General features: G+C 39.0%; 1 non-coding gene across 1 annotated transcript; it reads left to right on the top strand.

Annotated features, from left to right (window-relative positions):
* The first annotated feature begins 12,862 nt into the window (after window positions 1-12,862).
* Window positions 12,863-12,970, top strand: LOC148580800 (small nucleolar RNA R71). Its single transcript, XR_015896380.1, has one exon. It is a non-coding gene; the product is annotated as a small nucleolar RNA R71 (small nucleolar RNA).
* Window positions 12,971-19,597: the final 6,627 nt, after the last annotated feature.

Raw genomic sequence — 19,597 nt, 5'->3', positions numbered from 1 at the left:
CACTTTATGGTAAAACAAGGTATTGTACTAGGACATGTTGTGTCTAATAATGGCATTTCTGTAGATCCAGCAAAGGTGGATGTTATTTCTAGTTTACCTTACCCCTCTTCTGTGAGGGAAGTCTGTTAGTTCCTTGGCCATGCAGGTTTTTACAGGAGATTCACTAAGGACTTCAGTAAGGTAGCACTTCCCTTATCCAGACTACTGCAGAAGGATATTGAATTCAAGTTCAGTGAGGATTGCAAACAAGCGTTTGATAAGCTGAAGACTGCCCTGACTCAAGCTCCAATTGTGAGAGGACCAGACTGGAGCCATCCATTTGAAATAATGTGCGACGCCTCCAACCATGCAGTAGGAGCAGTACTAGCTCAGCGTGTAGGTAAAGATCCTTTTGTTATTGCTTATGCGTCTAAAACTTTAGATGCCGCTCAGTCCAATTACACTACTACTGAGAAAGAGCTTTTTGCTATTGTTTTTGCTCTGGATAAATTCCGACCCTATTTACTTGGTACTAAAGTAGTAGTGTATTCAGACCACGCAGCTCTAAGGTATTTATTAGCTAAAAAGGAGTCCAAACCAAGGCTTATATGTTGGATACTGCTATTACAAAAATTTGATTTGGAAATTAAGGATAGGAGTGGTAACCAGAATTTAGTGGCAGACCACTTGAGTCGCCTTGAGCACATTAAGGATGATTCTACTCCTATAGCTGATAATTTCCCATTTGATAACCTGCAAGTAGTATCTGAGGTAGTCCCTTGGTATGCACCTATAGCTAATTATCTAGTTAGCCGCACCTTTCCTCCAAATTTTTCTAAGCATCAAAGAGACAAGCTGAAAAGTGAGTCTAAATATTATATATGGGATGAACCATATTTATGGAGATGTGGCGCTGACCAGGTAATTAGAGGGTGTGTGCCTCAATCAGAATTCCAGTCCATCTTAGAGGCTTGTCACTCATCTGAGAGTGGAGGACATTTTGGCCCTCAAAGAACAGCTAGAAAAATCTTAGACTGTGGATTCTGGTGGCCTACTCTTTTTAGAGACGCTGCTGAATTTTGTAGATCTTGTTTCCCATGCCAAAAACTTGGTAATATATCCAAGAGGGATGAGATGCCTCAACAAATTATGCTTTTCTGTGAAATTTTTGATGTTTGGGGCATTGACTTCATGGGTCCATTTCCAAATTCTAATGGTTACTTTTATATATTGTTAGCTGTGGATTACGTTTCCAAATGGGTGGAAGCAATTCCTACCCGCACTGATGATGCTAACACTGTTGTTTCCTTTGTGAGAAACCACATTATTTGTCGCTTTGGATCACCATGAGCAATCGTGAGCGATCAAGGCACCCATTTTTGTAACAGGAGACTAACAGGATTAATGAAGAAGCATGGGATCATTCATAAGGTTGCAGCAGCATAGCATCCTCAGACTAATGGACAAGCAGAGGTGTCAAACAGAGAGATAAAGCGTATCTTGCAGAAGATAGTCAAACCTCATAGAAGAGACTGGAGCACCAGGCTACAAGATGCACTTTGGGCTTACAGAACCACATACAAGACACCCATTGGGATGAGTCCTTTCCGTTTAGTCTATGGAAAAGCATGTCATCTCCCTGTTGAAGTAGAGCACAAAGCCTTTTGGGCAGTAAAGAAGTGCAACATGGGAATTGAGGAAGCCGGAGCTGAAAGGAAATTGCAACTGCAAGAACTGGAAAGCCTTCGCCTAGAAGCTTATGAGAACTCAAGACTATACAAGGAGAAGATGAATGCTATACATGATCAGCACATCAAGAGAAAAGAGTTCCAACCTAGGAATTTAGTCCTCCTTTACAAATCTCGACTGAGGCTCATGCCAGGCAAGTTGAGATCAAGATGGGAAGGTCCATACAGAGTAGAGAAGGCCGAACCGTACGGAGTTTATCACCTAAGCCATCCTTCATGCTCTGAACTTATCAAAGTCAATGGACATCGTTTAAAGCTGTACCATGGCGAGCAGCTGAAGAAAAACAAGGAGCTCGAGATCTTCCTCTTGGAAGATCCCCACATAGTCGAAGATTGAGCAAGCGGAGCGTCCAACTTACGGACGTTAAAGCAAAATGCTAGGTGGGAGACAACCCACCATGGTATGATCGTTCTTTTCTTTATTTTTAATTTTCCTATTCAAAAACTCTTCTCTTTATTAGTACATTTTGTGCATCTGCATTTACATACTTTTATATATAAAAAAAAATTTCACGCGACGCGATCGCATCATTGACGCGTCCGCGTCGCAAGGAGATGGGAGAAAATAATAAACGAACAGAGAGTCACGCAGGAGCGTGGCTGGAGGCGTGCCAATGGCACAAATTGCCCCACGCGACCGCGTCACTCACGCGGCCGCGTGCCCTGGAATTCGACATAAAAAGGGTGCACGACCGAAAGTTGTGCTAGAGTGGCACTGGATTGGCGCTGAACGCCCCATTCTTTCCATGCGGCCGCGTGACCGACACGACCGCGTCATATCCTTCTAATGGCCACTCACGCGATCGCATGCCCCACGCGATCGCGTCACCCAAGATTTGGCAAAAATAAAATTTTGAACAGAGAGTTGTGCGAGTGCGAGGCTGTCCTCGCGCCAGTAGCATGATACGGGTCACGCGACCGCGTGACCTACGCAACCACGTCAATCAGTTTAAGCGCAATTTGCGCGACCGCATGCCCACGCGGCCGCGTCGCTTGCACCGCATAGCTTCCCTAATTTGCCACTTATCTTATCTTTTCTTTTCCCCAAATCCTATTTTCTCTTTTCCTTCCTTATTTCTTCTTTCTACCTTCTTCCTTCTTTCTCACTTTCTACTCTCTCTCTCTCTCTCACCCCATTAACAAGGTTTTCTTTTCTTCTTTCCCCCCTTTAATTTTTTATTATTCTTCTTATTTTTTTATCTTCTTTTCTTTTCTTTTTACTTTCATTATCCATATTTTCTTTTTCTTTTTTTTTTCCTTTTTACTTGGTGTTGGAAATTTATTTGAGTCATTATTTGTCAATATATGCTTGTGGATTGTTGTTAAATTGTTTGGCAATTATATACTTTTTTTAAGGGATTGCTTGCATGTTCACTTTAATACTTTCCATACCCTATTTACCATGCATGCTATGTGTTTGTTAAAAAGCCAGTATGGCATTATGCATTTTTCTACATTATCCTACTATTCAATGCTTGCCTTTCACAAATTCCCTTTACTATTGTATTAATTGAAAATTAATTGTCAATACAAACGTGATGGTTTGTTACGAGTGATGCTTGATCTATGCTACTCATGCCTTTGCCAGCATGCCAATAAACACCTTGCATTCACTTGTCATCATATGCACTAGCTACTTTCCATTGATAACTTTTCACATGTAGTCATGACCATGTGTTAACATCATTTACCTTTTAATGTGCATTCATAACCACCCTTTTCCGTTCTCTTCCTTGCTCTATCTCTTTGAATTTAATTTACTTTCTCTTCCCTTTTTCAAGATGGCCACCAAGAAAGGAAAAGAGAAAGCTACTCCCAAACCAACAGCAAGGAGAGGAACAAAGAGAGCATTAGTGGCAGCACCCTCTTCAACTGCAGTCAAGCCCTTAACAAAAAGGATTAAGAGGATTATAAAGGTTGATGAAAAGGAGAGATCCTTCCCAGCAAAGGACACTGCGCGGTTTCTCAATCGCTACTGTGAGCAGATGTTCCCTATCTTGGCAGAACGGAGCTACAACAACGAATACCTTCTTATCGTCCCGCCCAATAATGCTACTTTTGTTGAGCCGTAAATTGAACGAATACAATGGGATTTCCTACAGAGACAGCCGAGGCAGGTCAATCTTTCTTGGGTAGTCGAGTTCTACTCCAACTTCCACCTGCCAACCCTGCAGTCTGTCTTTGTCCGTCAGAAGCAAGTCCCCATTACAGAAGAGGCCATTCAAAAAGCTCTAGGTCTTCCCCCTGTTTAAGAAGGATTGGACGCCTTTCAAGAAGCCGCACTAAAGCGCCAGATGTACCAATTTGACTGGGACGCTGTTCTCAGAGTTATCGCACTACCTGGCAGCCGTTAGATCTACGGATACCATCGTACCCGCCCTAAGGGAATATCGGTTTCAGCACTTACCTTGGAGGCTCGTGTATGGGCACAGATCATGTCCCATTACGTCTTTCCGAGCACTCACGAATCCTCCTTCAATGCGGACATGGCCGTTCTACTATGGTGCATTCTTACAGACCAACCTCTGAACCTACCTAGACACATCTGGAATGCCATGGGACACGTACAAATTGCAGGTGGTGCACGAAATTGTGATCTCAGGCAACGGCGCCAAAAACTCTGTACGCACGTCTTAATAAATCATTTTTCATTCACAACTTCGATACAACTAACCAGCAAGTGCACTGGGTCGTCCAAGTAATAAAACCTTACGTGAGTAAGGGTCGATCCCACGGAGATTGTTGGTATAAAGCAAGCTATGGTCATCTTGTAAATCTCAGTCAGGCGGATAATAATTGATTATGGAGTTTTCAAAAATATATAATAAATAAACAGAAAATAAAGATAGAAATACTTATGTATATCATTGGTGAGAATTTTAGATAAGCATATAGAGATGCATTCGTTCCTCTGAACATCTGCTTTCCTGCTGTCTTCATCCAATCAGTCCTACTCCTTTCTATGGCTGGCTTTATGTATGGACATCACCATTGTCAATGGCTACTTTTCATCCTCTCTGGAAAATGGTCCGATGCGCTGTCACTGCATGGCTAATCATCTGGAGGCATCACCGTGTCAATGGCTGCATCCTATCCTCTTGTGAAAATGGTCCAAATGCTCTGTCACAGCACGGCTAATCATCTGAGGTTCTCAATCATACTGGAATAGGATTCACCCTCCTTTTGCGTCTGTCACTACGCCCAGCACTCGCGAGTTTGAAGATCGTCACAGCCATCCCTTCCCAGATCCTACTCGGAATACCACACACAAGGTTTACACTTTTTGGATCTCAGGAATGGCCATCCATGGGTTCTAACTTATACCACAAAGATTCTAATATCTCGGACTCGGTCCTCTGTATTAGATATCTAAGAGATATTCCTTCTAGCTTGTTTGCATGTAGAACGGAAGTGTTTGCCAGGTACGCGTTCATAAGTGAGAATGATGATGAGCGTCACATAATCATCACATTCATCATGTTCTTGGGTGCGAAAGGATATCTTAGAAGTGGAATAAGTTGAATTGAATAGAAAAATAGTAGTACTTTGCATTAAATCATGAGGAACAGCAGAGCTCCACACCTTAATCTATGGAGTGCAGAAACTCTACCGTTAAAAATACATAAGTGATGAAGGTCCAGGCATGGCCGAATGGCCAGCCCCCAAACGTGATCAATATGATTCAAAGATGAACTAAAAATCATAAGATTTCTAAAACAATAGTAAAAAGTCCTATTTATACTAAACTAATTACTAGGGTTTACAGAAGTAAGTAATTGATGCATAAATCCACTTCCGGGGCCTACTTGGTGTGTGCTTGGGCTGAGCTTGAATGTTACAGTGCAGAGGCTCTTTCTGGAGTTGAACGCCAAGTTGTAACGTGTTTTTGGCGTTCAACTCTGGTTTGTGACGTGCTTCTGGCGTTTAACTCCAGACAGCAGCGTAGAACTGGTGTTCAACGCCCTTTTGCGTCGTCTAAACTCAGCCAAAGTATGAACTATTATATATTTCTGGAAAGACCTGGAGTGCAGGGAGGTCCATAAAATCCACTTTTGAGTTCTGTAGCTCCATAAAATCCACTTTGAGTGCAGGGAGGTCAGAATCCAACAGCATCAGCAGTCCTTCTTCAACCTCAGCCAAAAAATATCTGAAATCACAGAAAAACACACAAACTCATAGTAAAGTCCAGAAATGTGAATTTAACATAAAAACTAATAAAAACATCCCTAAAAGTAACTAGATCCTACTAAAAGCATACTAAAAATAATGCCAAAAAGCGTATAAATTATCCGCTCATCACAACACCAAACTTAAATTATTGCTTGTCCCCAAGCAATTGAAAATCAAATAGGATAAAAAGAAGAGAATATACTATAAATTCCAAAATATCAATGAAACATAGCTCCAATCAGATGAGCGGGACTTGTAGCTTTTTGCCTCTTGAATAGTTTTGGCATCTCACTTTATCCATTGAGGTTCAGAATGATTGGCATCTATAGGAACTCATAGTTCAGATAGTGTTATTGATTCTCCTAGTTCAGTATGATGATTCTTGAACACAGCTACTTTATGAGTCTTGGCCGTGGCCCTAAGCACTTTGTTTTCCAGTATTACCACCGGATACATAAATGCCACAGACACATAACTGGGTGAACCTTTTCAGATTGTGACTCAGCTTTGCTAAAGTCCCCAATTAGAGGTGTCCAGGGTTCTTAAGCACACTCTTCTTTTGCTTTAGACCTTGACTTTAACTGCTCAGTCTCAAGTTTTCACTTGACACCTTCACGCCACAAGCACATGGTTAGGGACAGCTTGGTTTAGCCGCTTAGGCCAGGATTTTATTCCTTTAGGCCCTTGATGGGATATTTTCGTAGAGAAACGAATTTCTCCAAAACACCCAAATCTAACCGGCAAGTGCACCGGGTCGCATCAAGTAATAATAACTCACGGGGGTGAGGTCGATCCCACAGGGATTGAAGGATTGAGCAATTTTAGTTTAGTGGTTGATTTAGTCAAGCGAATCAAGAATTGGTTGAGAGATTTGTGATTTGCAGAATTTAAATTGCATAGAAAGTAAAGGAAATGGATGAATTGCATGAAATTAAAGAGAACTGGAATTTAAAGTGCTGAATCTTAAAGAGCAAGAAATTAAATGGCAGAAACTTAGAACGCAAGAAATGTAAATTGCAGAATCTTAAAGTGCAAGAAATGTAAATGGCTTGAATTAGAAAAGGAATTGGGAGTTGGATTTGCAGGAATTAAACAAGGAAAAGTAAATTGCAACAAACAGAGAAGTAAAGGATGTCTTGAATCAAACCGGATCTTAAAACAGAAATGTAAATAAGCATGAAAACAGTAAACAGGGAATGGGAAATGGGAAATTCGGATCTCAGGACCCAAGAGACTAGAAAACCAAGTCTAGATCTCAATGCCTTCCTAGATCCAACAAGAACAATTGCAAAGGAAATGTAGATTGCAAAGAAAGTAGATGAAGAAGCAAGTAACCGAAACTGAAATTCAATTAAGCAGAAAATTAAACAAGATCCCAAGGTGAGATTGAAACAGAATTTCTTCAACTCTCCACCCAAAATCCAAGACAAGAAAAGTAAAGAGTGCTGGGCAAGAACAAGGAAGAAGAGAGATCAATTCTCCTCCCAAATTCTCTTGAATTAAAACAACAATGCTAAGAAAAATAAAAGTGAGCTCCAAGCAGAACCGAAAAGAAAGCTCTTCTGCAAAACTAAAAGGGAAGCTCTCCTAAAACTTAAATTCTAATCTATTTATACACTTTCTTCAAATGGTCTTCAAGCCTTCAATTGGGCTTTTGCTCTTGGTGGAATTGGGTTGAGAGAGGCCTTGGTTGATTGCTCTTGGAGTTTGGAGAAGAACCGAATTGAACCGGGTTGGAATCATGAAAGCTTGAGTAAAAGTTGGAGTAAAAGTTAGGGGTCTAACTTTTGCTCCAACTTTTCACATCAGCACCCTTGTTTTGCTGATACCAACGTTGGGGCAAAAGTTAGGGGTCTAACTTTTGCTCCAACGTTGGGCTCCCCTTGGTTATTCATGGCGCCAACGTTAGCCAAAAAGTTAGGGGCTAACGTTGGCGCAAACTTTTGCTAGTCCAGGGAGTATTTTTCATGCGCCAACGTTAGCCAAAAAGTTAGGGGCTAACATTGGCGCAAACTTTTTGTGCATCCAGGGAGTGTTTTTCATGCCAAAAGTTAGCCAAAAAGTTAGGGGTCTAACTTTTGCTCCAACTTTTGCCCAAAAGTTAGCCAAAAAGTTAGGGGTCTAACTTTTGCTCCAGCTTTTGCCCAAAAGTTAGCCAAAAAGTTAGGGGTCTAACTTTTGCTCCAGCTTTTACTTCCTGGTTCATAATTAATCCAAAAGTTTGAGCTAAAGTTTGAGGCAAACTTTTGCTCAAACTTTTTGTTCTCTCTTCCTCCTAGCCCTTCCTTCTTGCATCAACCTTTCTCCAAGCTTTCTTCACCTATCATTAATCAACCAAACACATCAAAGCTATGCTCAAAATCATGAGATATTCATTCTTTCATAATATGTGACAATTATAGCACAAAACCTCATGAAATAGCATGAATTCATACATGGTTGATTAAATCAAAGGAAACATGAAAATCTACCCAATTGACTTGCTTTTGGCTCAAGAAAGTGCATAATTCTATTGAAAACAAAAGAAAAAGGCTAGTGAAACTAGGCTAAGATGACTTGTCATCAGCCCTCCTATCCACTGATGCTCAAAGCCTTGGGATCCTTTTTATTTACCCTTGTCTTTTGGTTTTAAGGGCTATTGACTTTTTGCTCTTGCCTCTTGGTTTTAAGAGCTTTTAGCTTTTTCTGCTTGCTTTTTTTTTCTTTTTTTTCTATATTTTTTTCGATATATTTTTTTTCTTTTTTTTTTTGCAAGATTTATTTTTTGCTGCTTTTTCTTGCTTCAAGAATCATTTTTATGATTTTTCAGATTATCAAATAACACGTCTCTTTGTCATCATTCTTTCAAGAGCCAACAAATTTAACATTCTAAAACACCAACTTCAAAAGACATATGCACTGTTCAAGCATACATTTAGAAAACAAAAAGTATTGTCTCCACATAAAAATAATTAAACTAAGTTCAAGGATAAATTCGAAATTCATGTACTTCTTGTTCTTTTGAATTAAAATATTTTTTCATTTAAGAGAGGTGATGGATTCATAGGACATTCATAACTTTAAGACATAGTTACTAATTACTAATGATCATGTAATAAGACACAAACATGGATAAGCACTTAACATAAAGGAAACGAAAAACAGAGAGTGTAAGAACAAGGAATGAGTCCACCTTAGTGATGGTGGTGTTTCCTTCTTGAGGAACCAATGATGTCCTTGAGCTCTTCTATGTCTCTTCCTTGTCTTTGTTGCTCCTCCCTCATTGCTTTTTGATCTTCTCTAATTTCATGAAGGATGATGGAGTGATCTTGATGTTCCACCCTTAATTGTCCCATGTTGGAACTTAATTCTCCTAGGGAGGTGTTGATTTGCTCCCAGTAGTTTTGTGGAGGAAAATGCATTTGAGGTATCTCTGGGATCTCATGGTGATGAGCTTCATGCGTCTCTTGAGATCCATGAATGGGCTCTCTTGCTTTCTCCATCATTTTCTTAGTGATGGGCTTCTCTTCCTCAATGGGAATGTCTCCTTCTATGAAAGCTCCAACTAAGTAACATAGATGGCAAATAAGATGAGGAAAAGCTAGCCTTGCCCAGGGAGAGGAATTTTCGGCTATTTTGTAGAGTTCAAGGGAGATGACTTCATGAACTTCTACTTCCTCACCAATCATGATGCTATGAATCATGATGGCCCGATCCACAGTAACTTCAGATCGGTTGCTAGTGGGGATGATGGAGCATTAGATGAACTCCAACCATCCTCTAGCTACAGGCTTGAGGTCAAGTCCTCTTAGTTGAACCGGCTTGCCTTTGGAGTCAATCTTCCATTGAGCTCCTTCCACACATATGTCCATGAGGACTTGGTCCAACCTTTGATTAAAGTTGACCCTTCTAGTGTAGGGGCGTGCATCTCCTTGCATCAAAGGCAAGTTGAACGCCAACCTCACATTTTCCGGACTAAAATCTAAGTATTTCCCCCGAACTCTTTGGGTTTGGGTTCTTACTTTGATCATGGTTCCTAGTGATCCATGCATTGGCATAGAACTCTTGAACCATTAGGATGCCGACTTGTTGGATGGGGTTTGTTAGAACTTCCCAACCTCTTCTTTGGATTTCATGTCGGATCTCGGGATACTCATTTCTCTTGAGCTTGAAAGGGACCTCGGGGATCACCTTCTTCTTGGCCACAACATCATAGAAGTGGTCTTGATGGGCTTTGGAGATGAATCTTTCCATCTCCCATGACTCGGAGGTGGAAGCTTTTGTCTTTCCTTTCCCTTTTCTAGAGGATTCTCCGGTCTTAGGTGCCATCAATGGTAATGGAAAAATAAAAAGCTTATGCTTTTACCACACCAAACTTAGAATATTGCTCGCCCTCGAGTAAGAGAAGAAAGAAGAGATGAAGAAGAAGAAGAAAATATGGAGGAGAGGAGGGAGAGGTGTATTCGGCCAAGAAGAGAAGAGAGGGTTGTGTTGTGTGAAAACGAGGAAGAATGGAGGGCTATATATAGGGAAGGGGGGTAAGGTTCGGCCATAAGGGTGGGTTTTGGGGGGGAAATTGATTTTGAATTTCGAAGGTAGGTGGAGTTTATGAGGTAGGTTTATGGAGAAGAGTAGATGATGTGAGTGGTGAAGTGGTGATAGGGAAGAGAGATTGAGGTGACTGGTGAAGAGTTTTGGGGAAGAGTGTTTATTGGGAAGAGAGGATGAACATTGAGAAGAGGGAAGAGAGTGAGTGGTGGTAGGTGGGGATCCTGTGGGGTCCACAGATGTTGAGATGATCCTGTGGGGTCCACAGATCCTGAGGTGTCAAGGAATTTCATCCCTGCACCAATTAGGCAAGTAAAATGCCTTTGCATGCAATTCTGGCATTTAAATGCCGAACTGATGCTTATTCTGGGCGTTCAATGCCCAGATGCAGCATATTTCTGGCGTTGAACGCCAGCCAAATGCTTGTTTCTGGCGTTCAGCGCCAGCTCCTCTTCACTGTGCATTTCTGGCGTCTGAACGCCAGGACGCTACTTATTTCTGGCGTTCAACGCCAGAAACATGCTCTGTTCTGGCGTTGAACGCCAGACAGATGCTCCTTACTAGCATTTAAATGCCAGTGAGATCCTCCTCAAGGGTGTGATTTTTCTTCTGCTGTTTTTGATGCTGTTCTTAATTTTTTTTATTTATTTTGTGACTCCACATGATCATGAACCTATAAAGACATATAACTAATAAAAATATAATTAAATAAAAATTGGGTTGCCTCCCAACAAGCGCTTCTTTAATGTCAATAGCTTGACAGTGGGCTTTCATGGAGCCTCACAGATGTTCAGAGTATTGTTGAGACTCCCCAACACCAAACTTAGAGTTTGGTTGTGGCCTCCCAACACCAAACTTAGAGTTGACTGTGGCGGCTCTGGTTTACTCTGTTTTGAGAGAAGCTTACTGTGCCTCTTTTCCATGTTTACAGAAGGATGTCCTTGAGTTTTAAACTAAAGGGAGTTCTCATTCAATTGAAGGACTAATTCGCCTCTGTCAATATTAATCACAGCTCTTGCTGTGGCTAGGAAGGGTCTTCCAAGGATGATGGATTCATCCTCATCCTTCCCAGTATCTTGGACTATGAAATCAGCAGGGATGTAAAGGCCTTCAACCTTTACTAACACATCCTCTACTTGTCCATAAGCCTATTTTCTTGAATTGTCTGCCATCTCTAATGAGATTTTAGCAGCTTGCACCCCAAAGATTCCTAGTTTCTCTATTGCAGAGAGGGGCATGAGGTTTATTCCTGAACCAAGGTCACACAGAGCCTTTTCAAAGATCATGGTGCCTATGGTACAAGGTATTAGGAACTTTCCAGGATCCTGTTTCTTCTGAGGCAATGTCAGTTGATCCAGATCACTTAGTTCATTGGTGAACAAGGGAGGTTCATCTTCCCAAGTCTCAATACCAAATAATTTGGCATTCAGCTTCATGATTGCACCAAGGTACTTGGTAACTTGCTCCTTAGTAACATCCTCATTCTCTTCAGAAAAGGAATACTCATCAGAGCTCATGAATGGCATAAGGAGGTTCAATGGAATCTCTATGGTCTCTAGATGAGTCTCAGATTCCTTTGGTTCCTCAGAGGGAAGCCCCTTATTGATCACTGGACGTCCTAGGAGGTCTTCCTCCTTGGGATTCATGTCCTCCCCTTCCTCTCTAGGTTCGGCCGTGTTGACTATGTCAATGGCCTTGCACTCTCCTTTTGGATTTTCTTCTGTATTGCTTGGGAGAGTACTAGGAGGGATTTCAGTGATCCTTTTACTCAGTTGGCCCACTTGTGCTTCCAAATTTCTAATAGAGGACCTTGTTTCATTCATGAAATTCACAGTGGCCTTAGATAGATCAGAGACTAAGTTTGCTAAATTAGAAGTATTTTGTTCAGAGTTCTCTGTCTGTTGCTGAGTGGATGATGGAAAAGGCTTGCTATTGCTAAACCTGTTTCTTCCACCATTATTAAAGCCTTGTTGAGGCTTTTGTTGATCCTTCCATGAGAGATTTGGGTGATTTCTCCATGAGGGATTATAGGTGTTTCCATATGGTTCACCCATGTAATTCACCTATGCTATTGCAGGGTTCTCAGGATCATAAGCTTCTTCTTCAGAAGATGCCTCTTGAGTACTGTTGGATGCAGCTTGCATTCCATTCAGACTTTGAAAAATTATATTGACTTGCTGAGTCAATATTTTGTTCTGAGCTAATATAGCATTCAGAGTATTAATTTCAAGAACTCCCTTCTTCTGAGGCGTCCCATTATTCACAGGATTCCTCTCAGAAGTGTACATGAACTGGTTATTAGCAACCATGTCAATGAGTTCTTGAGCTTCTGCAGGCATTTTCTTTAGGTGAATGGATCCACCTGCAGAAGTATCCAATGACATCTTAGCTAATTCAAACAGACCATCATAGAATATATCCAGGATGGTCCATTCTGAAAGCATGTCAGAAGGACACTTTTTGGTCAGTTGCTTGTATCTCTCCCAAGCTTCATAGAGGGATTCACCTTCTTTTTGTCTGAAGGTTTGAACATCCACTCTAAGCTTGCTCAGCTTTTGAGGATGAAAGAACTTGGCTAAGAAAGCCGTGACCAGCTTATCCCAAGAGTTCAGGCTATCTTTGGGTTGAGAGTCCAACCACACTCTAGCTCTGTCTCTTACAGCAAAAGGGAAAAGCATGAGCCTGTAGACTTCAGGATCTACTCCATTAGTCTTAACAATATCACAGATCTGCAAAAATTCAGTTAAAAACTGAAAAGGATCTTCAGATGGAAGTCCATGAAACTTGTAGTTCTACTGCATCAGAGAAACTAGCAGAGGTTTCAGCTCAAAATTGTTTGCTCCAATGGTAGGGATGGAGATGCTTCTTCCATGTAAATTGGAATTAGGTGCAGTAAAGTCACCAAGCATCCTTCTTGCATTATTATTATTTTCGGCTGCCATCTCCTCTTCCTGTTCCAAAATTTCTGAAATGTGCTTGCTGGATTGTTGTAATTTAGCTTCTTTTAGTTTCCTCTTCAGAGTCTTTTCAGATTCTGGATCTGCTTCAACAAGAATATTCTTGTCTTTGCTCCTGCTCATATGAAAAAGAGGGAACAAAAAAATAATAATAATAGGGATCCTTTTTACCATAGTATAGAGGTCCCTGTGTGAGTAGAAGAAAAGAAGAAGAGAAAATCTGAACTCAAAGAGAGAGAGGGGGTTCGGATTTTTGGTGAGTGAGGAAGAGATGTTAGTAGATGAATAAATAAATAGAAGGAGATGAGAGAAAAAGAGGATTTTCGAAAATAATTTTTGAAAAAGAGTTAGTGATTTTCAAAAATAGTTTTTTTCTTTTTTTTGAAAAAGGTTAGTAATTTTCAAAAATTAAAATAAAAATTAAAATAACTAGTTAATTAAAAAGAATTTTTGAAAAAGAGGGAGATATTTTCGAAAATTAGAGAGAGAGAGTTAGTTAGGTAGTTTTGAAAAAGATAAGAAACAAACAAAAAGTTAGTTAGTTAGTTGAAACAAATTTTTAAAATGAATTTTGAAAAGATAAGAAGATAAGAAGTTAGAAAAGATATTTTAAAATCAAATTTTTGAAAAAGATATGATTTTGAAAAAGATAAGATAAAAAGATATTTTTGAAAAGATATGATTGAAATTTGTTTTGAAAAAGATTTTATTTTTAAAATCACAATTAATGACTTGATTCACAAGAAATCACAAGATATGATTCTAGAACTTAAAGTTTAAATCTTTCTTAACAAGTAACTAACAAACTTAAAATTTTTGAATCAAAACATTAATTGATAATGTTATTTTCGAAAATTATGTGATAAAGATAAAAAAAAGATTTTTGAAAAATATTTTTAAAATTTTCGAAAATAACTAAGAAAAATGAAAAAGATTTGATTTTTGAAAAAGATTTTGAAAAAGATAAGATTTTTTTTTTAAATTGAAAATTTGATTTGACTCATAAGAAACAACTAAGTTTTAAAAAGTTTTGAAAAAGTCAACTCAAATTTTCAAAATTTATGAGTGAAAAAGGGAAAGATATTTTTTTGATTTTTGAATTTTTAATGATGAGAGAGAAAAACATGAAAAAGACTCAATGCATGAAAATTTTAGATCAAAACATGTGATGAGTGCAAGAACACTATGAATGTCAAGATGAACACCAAGAACACTTTGAATGTCAAGATGAACATCAAAATCTTATTTTTGAAAATTTTTATATGCAAAGAAAACATGCAAGACACCAAACTTGGAAATCTTTCATGTTTAGACTTTATGGATGCAAGAATGCATATGAAAAACAAGAAAAGACACAAAACAAGAAAACATCAAGATCAAACAAGAAGACTTACCAAGAACAACTTGAAGATCATGAAGAACACTATGAGTGCAGGAATTTTTCGAAAAATGAAAGATGAGTATGCAACTGACACCAAACATAAAATTTGACTCAAGACTCAAACAAGAAACACAAAATATTTTTTATTTTTATGATTTTATGATTTTTTTGGATTTTTCAAAAATTATTCAAAAAATAAAAATAAGGATTCCAAAATTTTTTATATGAATTCGAGGAATCTTTGTACTCTTAGTCTAAAGCTCCAAGCTGAGGGTTAGGCATGGCTTAATAGCCAGCCAAGCTTTAGCATGTAACATCAGAACATACTGCTCATTACTTATCAAATTAACTTGCCTCTATGCTGATGGTTGGAAGCCCCTATCCAAAAGGATTAGACATGGCTTTACAGCCAGTCAGGCTTCAACATGCTTCAAGAAACACTAGAATTCATTCTTAAAAATTCTGAAGAACATAATAAAAATTTTTTGAAAAGAATTTTTTATTTTTATTTTTATTTTTTCGAAAACAGATGAGAAATTTTTGAAAGATTTTTGAAAAATTTTTTAAAATAAAACAAAAAGAAAATTACCTAATCTGAGCAACAAGATGAACCGTCAGTTGTCCAAACTCGAACAATCCCCGACAACGGCACCAAAAACTTGGTGCACGAAATTGTGATCTCAGGCAACGGCGCCAAAAACTCTGTACGCACGTCTTAATAAATCGTTTTTCATTCACAACTTCGATACAACTAACCAGCAAGTGCACTGGGTCATCCAAGTAATAAAACCTTACGTGAGTAAGGGTCGATCCCACGAAGATTGTTGGTATGAAGCAAGCTATGGTCATCTTGTAAATCTCAGTCAGGCGGATAATAATTGATTATGGAGTTTTTGAAAATATATAATAAATAAACAGAAAATAAAGATAGAAATACTTATGTATATCATTGGTGAGAATTTCAGATAAGCATATAGAGATGCATTCGTTCCTCTGAACCTCTGCTTTCCTGCTGTCTTCATCCAATCAGTCCTACTCCTTTCTATGGCTGGCTTTATGTAAGGACATCACCATTGTCAATGGCTACTTTTCATCCTCTCTGGAAAATGGTCCGATGCGCTATCACTGCATGGCTAATCATCTGGAGGCATCACCGTGTCAATGGCTGCATCCTATCCTCTTGTGAAAATGGTCCAAATGCTCTGTCACAGCACGACTAATCATTTGAGGTTCTCGATCATACTGGAATAGGATTCACCCTCCTTTTGCGTCTGTCACTACGCCCAGCACTCGCGAGTTTGAAGATCGACACAGCCATCCCTTCCCAGATCCTACTCGGAATACAACAGACAAGGTTTAGACTTTCCGGATCTCAGGAATGGCCATCCATGGGTTCTAACTTATACCACAAAGATTCTAATATCTCGGACTCGGTCCTCTGTATTAGATATCTAAGAGATATTCCTTCTAGCTTGTTTGCATGTAGAACGGAAGTGTTTGTTAGGCACGCGTTCATAAGTGAGAATGATGATGAGCGTCACAAAATCATCATATTCATCATGTTCTTGGGTGCGAATAGATATCTTAGAAGCGGAATAAGTTGAATTGAATAGAAAAATAGAAGTACTTTGCATTAAATCATGAGGAACAGCAAAGCTCCACACCTTAATCTATGGAGTGCAGAAACTCTACCGTTAAAAATACATAAGTGATGAAGGTCCAGGCATGGCCGAATGGCCAGCCCCCAAACGTGATCAATATGATTCAAAGATGAACTAAAAATCATAAGATGTCTAATACAATAGTAAAAAGTCCTATTTATACTAAACTAGTTACTAGGGTTTACAGAAGTAAGTAATTGATGCATAAATCCACTTCCGGGGCCCACTTGGTGTGTGCTTGGGCTGAGCTTGAATGTTACACGTGCAGAGGCTCTTTCTGTAGTTGAACGCCAAGTTGTAACGTGTTTTTGGCGTTCAACTCTGGTTTGTGACGTGTTTCTGGCGTTTAACTCCAGACAGCAGCATAGAACTGGCGTTCAACGCCCTTTTGCGTCGTCTAAACTCGGCCAAAGTATGGAATATTATATATTTCTGGAAATCCCTGGATGTCTACTTTCCAACGCAATTAGAAGCGCGCCATTTTGAGTTCTGTAGCTCCAGAAAATCCACTTTGAGTGCAGGGAGGTCAGAATCCAACAGCATCAGCAGTCCTTCTTCAACCTCGGAATCTGATTTTTGCTCAAGTCCCTCAATTTCAGCCAGAAAATACCTGAAATCACAGAAAAACACATAAACTCATAGTAAATTCTAGAAATGTGAATTTAACATAAAAACTAATAAAAACATCCCTAAAAGTAACTAGATCCTACTAAAAACATACTAAAAATAATGCCAAAAATCGTATAAATTATCCGCTCATCAGCAGGCAACTTACCTTTCCCCGCCTTGGTCTCAGATCTTGTCTCAGCAGCCGGAGTCTCCTTCAGAGCTGGGGACACCAAAGCTATACTTCCACGGGATGATCAATATGTCCCTAATGGGAAATATATCAGACCCTCAGCAGCCACTACAAGCCAACCCACTGAACCGGCTCAGGACATTCCTCCTTCCGTACCACAAGCACCTACAACAGACCAACTGCTCCATCAAATACTCGAAAGGTTGGATCGGCAGGAACACAAGGCTAAGATGAGAGAGTGCCATCAGAAGCCCCGATTCACATACCTCAAGGAGCTGATTATGGGAAAATTCCAGGACTCAAACACCCCAGACTTCACTTCCTTTACCAGCACAGAGAGCCATGATGGTCCCGACTGTGGAGATACTGCTACCAGCCCACCCCTGTTCCTGACAGATGGCACCAAGGATGGTGCAAAGCCTTAACTGTGGGGAGGTCGGTCAGTACCTGACTTCCAGAGGTAATTTCTCTTCCCTAAACACCAATAAATTAGGATATTTAGTTAGTTTTTCTTTTATAGAATAGGATAAATTGCATAGTAATAGATTAGTTGCATGCATGTTCTACTTGATTGAAAAGACAATAAGTTTCTTCTAAGACCCTATCTTTGGAACAAAATTTCACTAATTTTAATCAAAACTTCTATGTTAAATTTGCATGAAGTTGTAATTGGAACATAATTTTTGAGCTAAAGAACACACAACCTGTGAGATTTGAGCCTTTATGAATGGTTACATCATTTAACCATAATTATTTTATTCTTGTGTGTTTACTTCTCTATGATTGTAATCTATATTTTGTTTCATCTTATATGTCCAATGTTTGTTATATTTATATGTTCACATATGATTGAGGCCATTATTTGTTTAGCTCACTTATCCAAATTAAGCCTACCCTTTCAATTGCCTTTGTTAGCCACTTTGAGCCTTTAAATCCCATTTGTTCTATATTTTACCACATTACTAGCCTTAAGCGGAAAAACAATTATATATCCCAATTTGAATCTTTGGTTAGCTTAAGATAGAATTGTGTGTGTCAATTAAGTATGAAAAATTGTGGGAACAAAAGATAATAAGGGAATGTAACATGATAATATAATAGGAATTTGGATACCTACTCATGTGAAACTATAAGAATTAAAAATCTATATGCATTGATAAGCTATGTTTATTTTTATGTTTATGTTAAAAAAATAATATTCAATAAATAAATAAGGGGACAAAATCACCCCAATGCTAAGTTAAGAATTCAAAGGTCAATGCATGTATGATAAAAATTAAAATAAAAAGTTAATACATGAGTATGGAATGTGAAAGGAATTTTTGGGTAGCTAGGTATGCATTCTAAAGTTATATAGAATATATATAGAGGTTAGATGAAAGCTTAGGTTAATTAAAGATTCAATTTATAAGCTTACTTAGCCATATATGTATCCTTACCCTTACCTTGGCCCCATTACAACCTTGAAAAGACCTCATGATGTTTGCATTGGTATATTAAATATTGTTGATTGGTTAGGAGAAGAACAAAAATTAGAAAGCATGATTAGAGAAGGATAGAGTGATCACCCTATACACTAGAGAGACTAGAGTGTATATACATCATCAGTGACGGTTCAATGCTTGAATTTCTATGTTCCCTGCTTTCATGAGCTATCTTCTTGCACTTTTTATCTGTTCTTACTGTATAAGAATTGAATTAGTGGAATTTGATTTGTAATTGTTTTGAAGAGCTTATTTACTATTGATCAAGTGGACAAGAATCATATAGTTGCATTCATATATATAGGTTGCACTGCATTGCATGAGTTTTACATGTTCCTACTCATTTATTTTATTTCCTTCAACTAAGAATGAGGACATGCTAATGTTTAAGTGTGGGGAGATTGATAAACCACTATTTTATGGTTTATATTGTGTTTAATTGTGTGGTTTTATCATGATCTTTACCCACTTATTCATTAAATAAGAATGCATTTATAATTCCTTCCTAAAGATGCTTTATGATTGAAAACTTGCTTCCTAGGGACTTTTAATTATGTATTTTAATTCTCCTTTGTTCTATTCGATGTCGTGATCTGTGTGTTAAGTGTTTCAGGCTTTATAGGGAATGAATGAGTTAGAGATTGAAAAGGAAGCTTGCAAAAATGGAAGGAACACAAGAAATTGAGGAGATGACGCGGCCGCATAGATCACGCGACCGCGCGAAAGAGAGGAAATCGCAGTGACGCGGCCGCATGGCTCACGCAACCACGCGGGTTGGAATAGCACAAGTGACGTGGAGGTGTGGACAACACGCCCACGTGGAAAAGAAAAACGCCGAATGACGCGGCTGCATGAATGACGTGCCGAATGACGTGCGCGATTTGCATAATC

This window comes from Arachis ipaensis, chromosome B10 (assembly GCF_059453495.1).
Source record: "Arachis ipaensis isolate K30076 ecotype BB chromosome B10, ASM5945349v1, whole genome shotgun sequence".
NCBI classification, from domain to species: Eukaryota; Viridiplantae; Streptophyta; class Magnoliopsida; order Fabales; family Fabaceae; genus Arachis; species Arachis ipaensis.
Note: the sequence above shows the minus strand (reverse complement) of the source record. Positions and strands in the feature narration are given on the sequence as shown.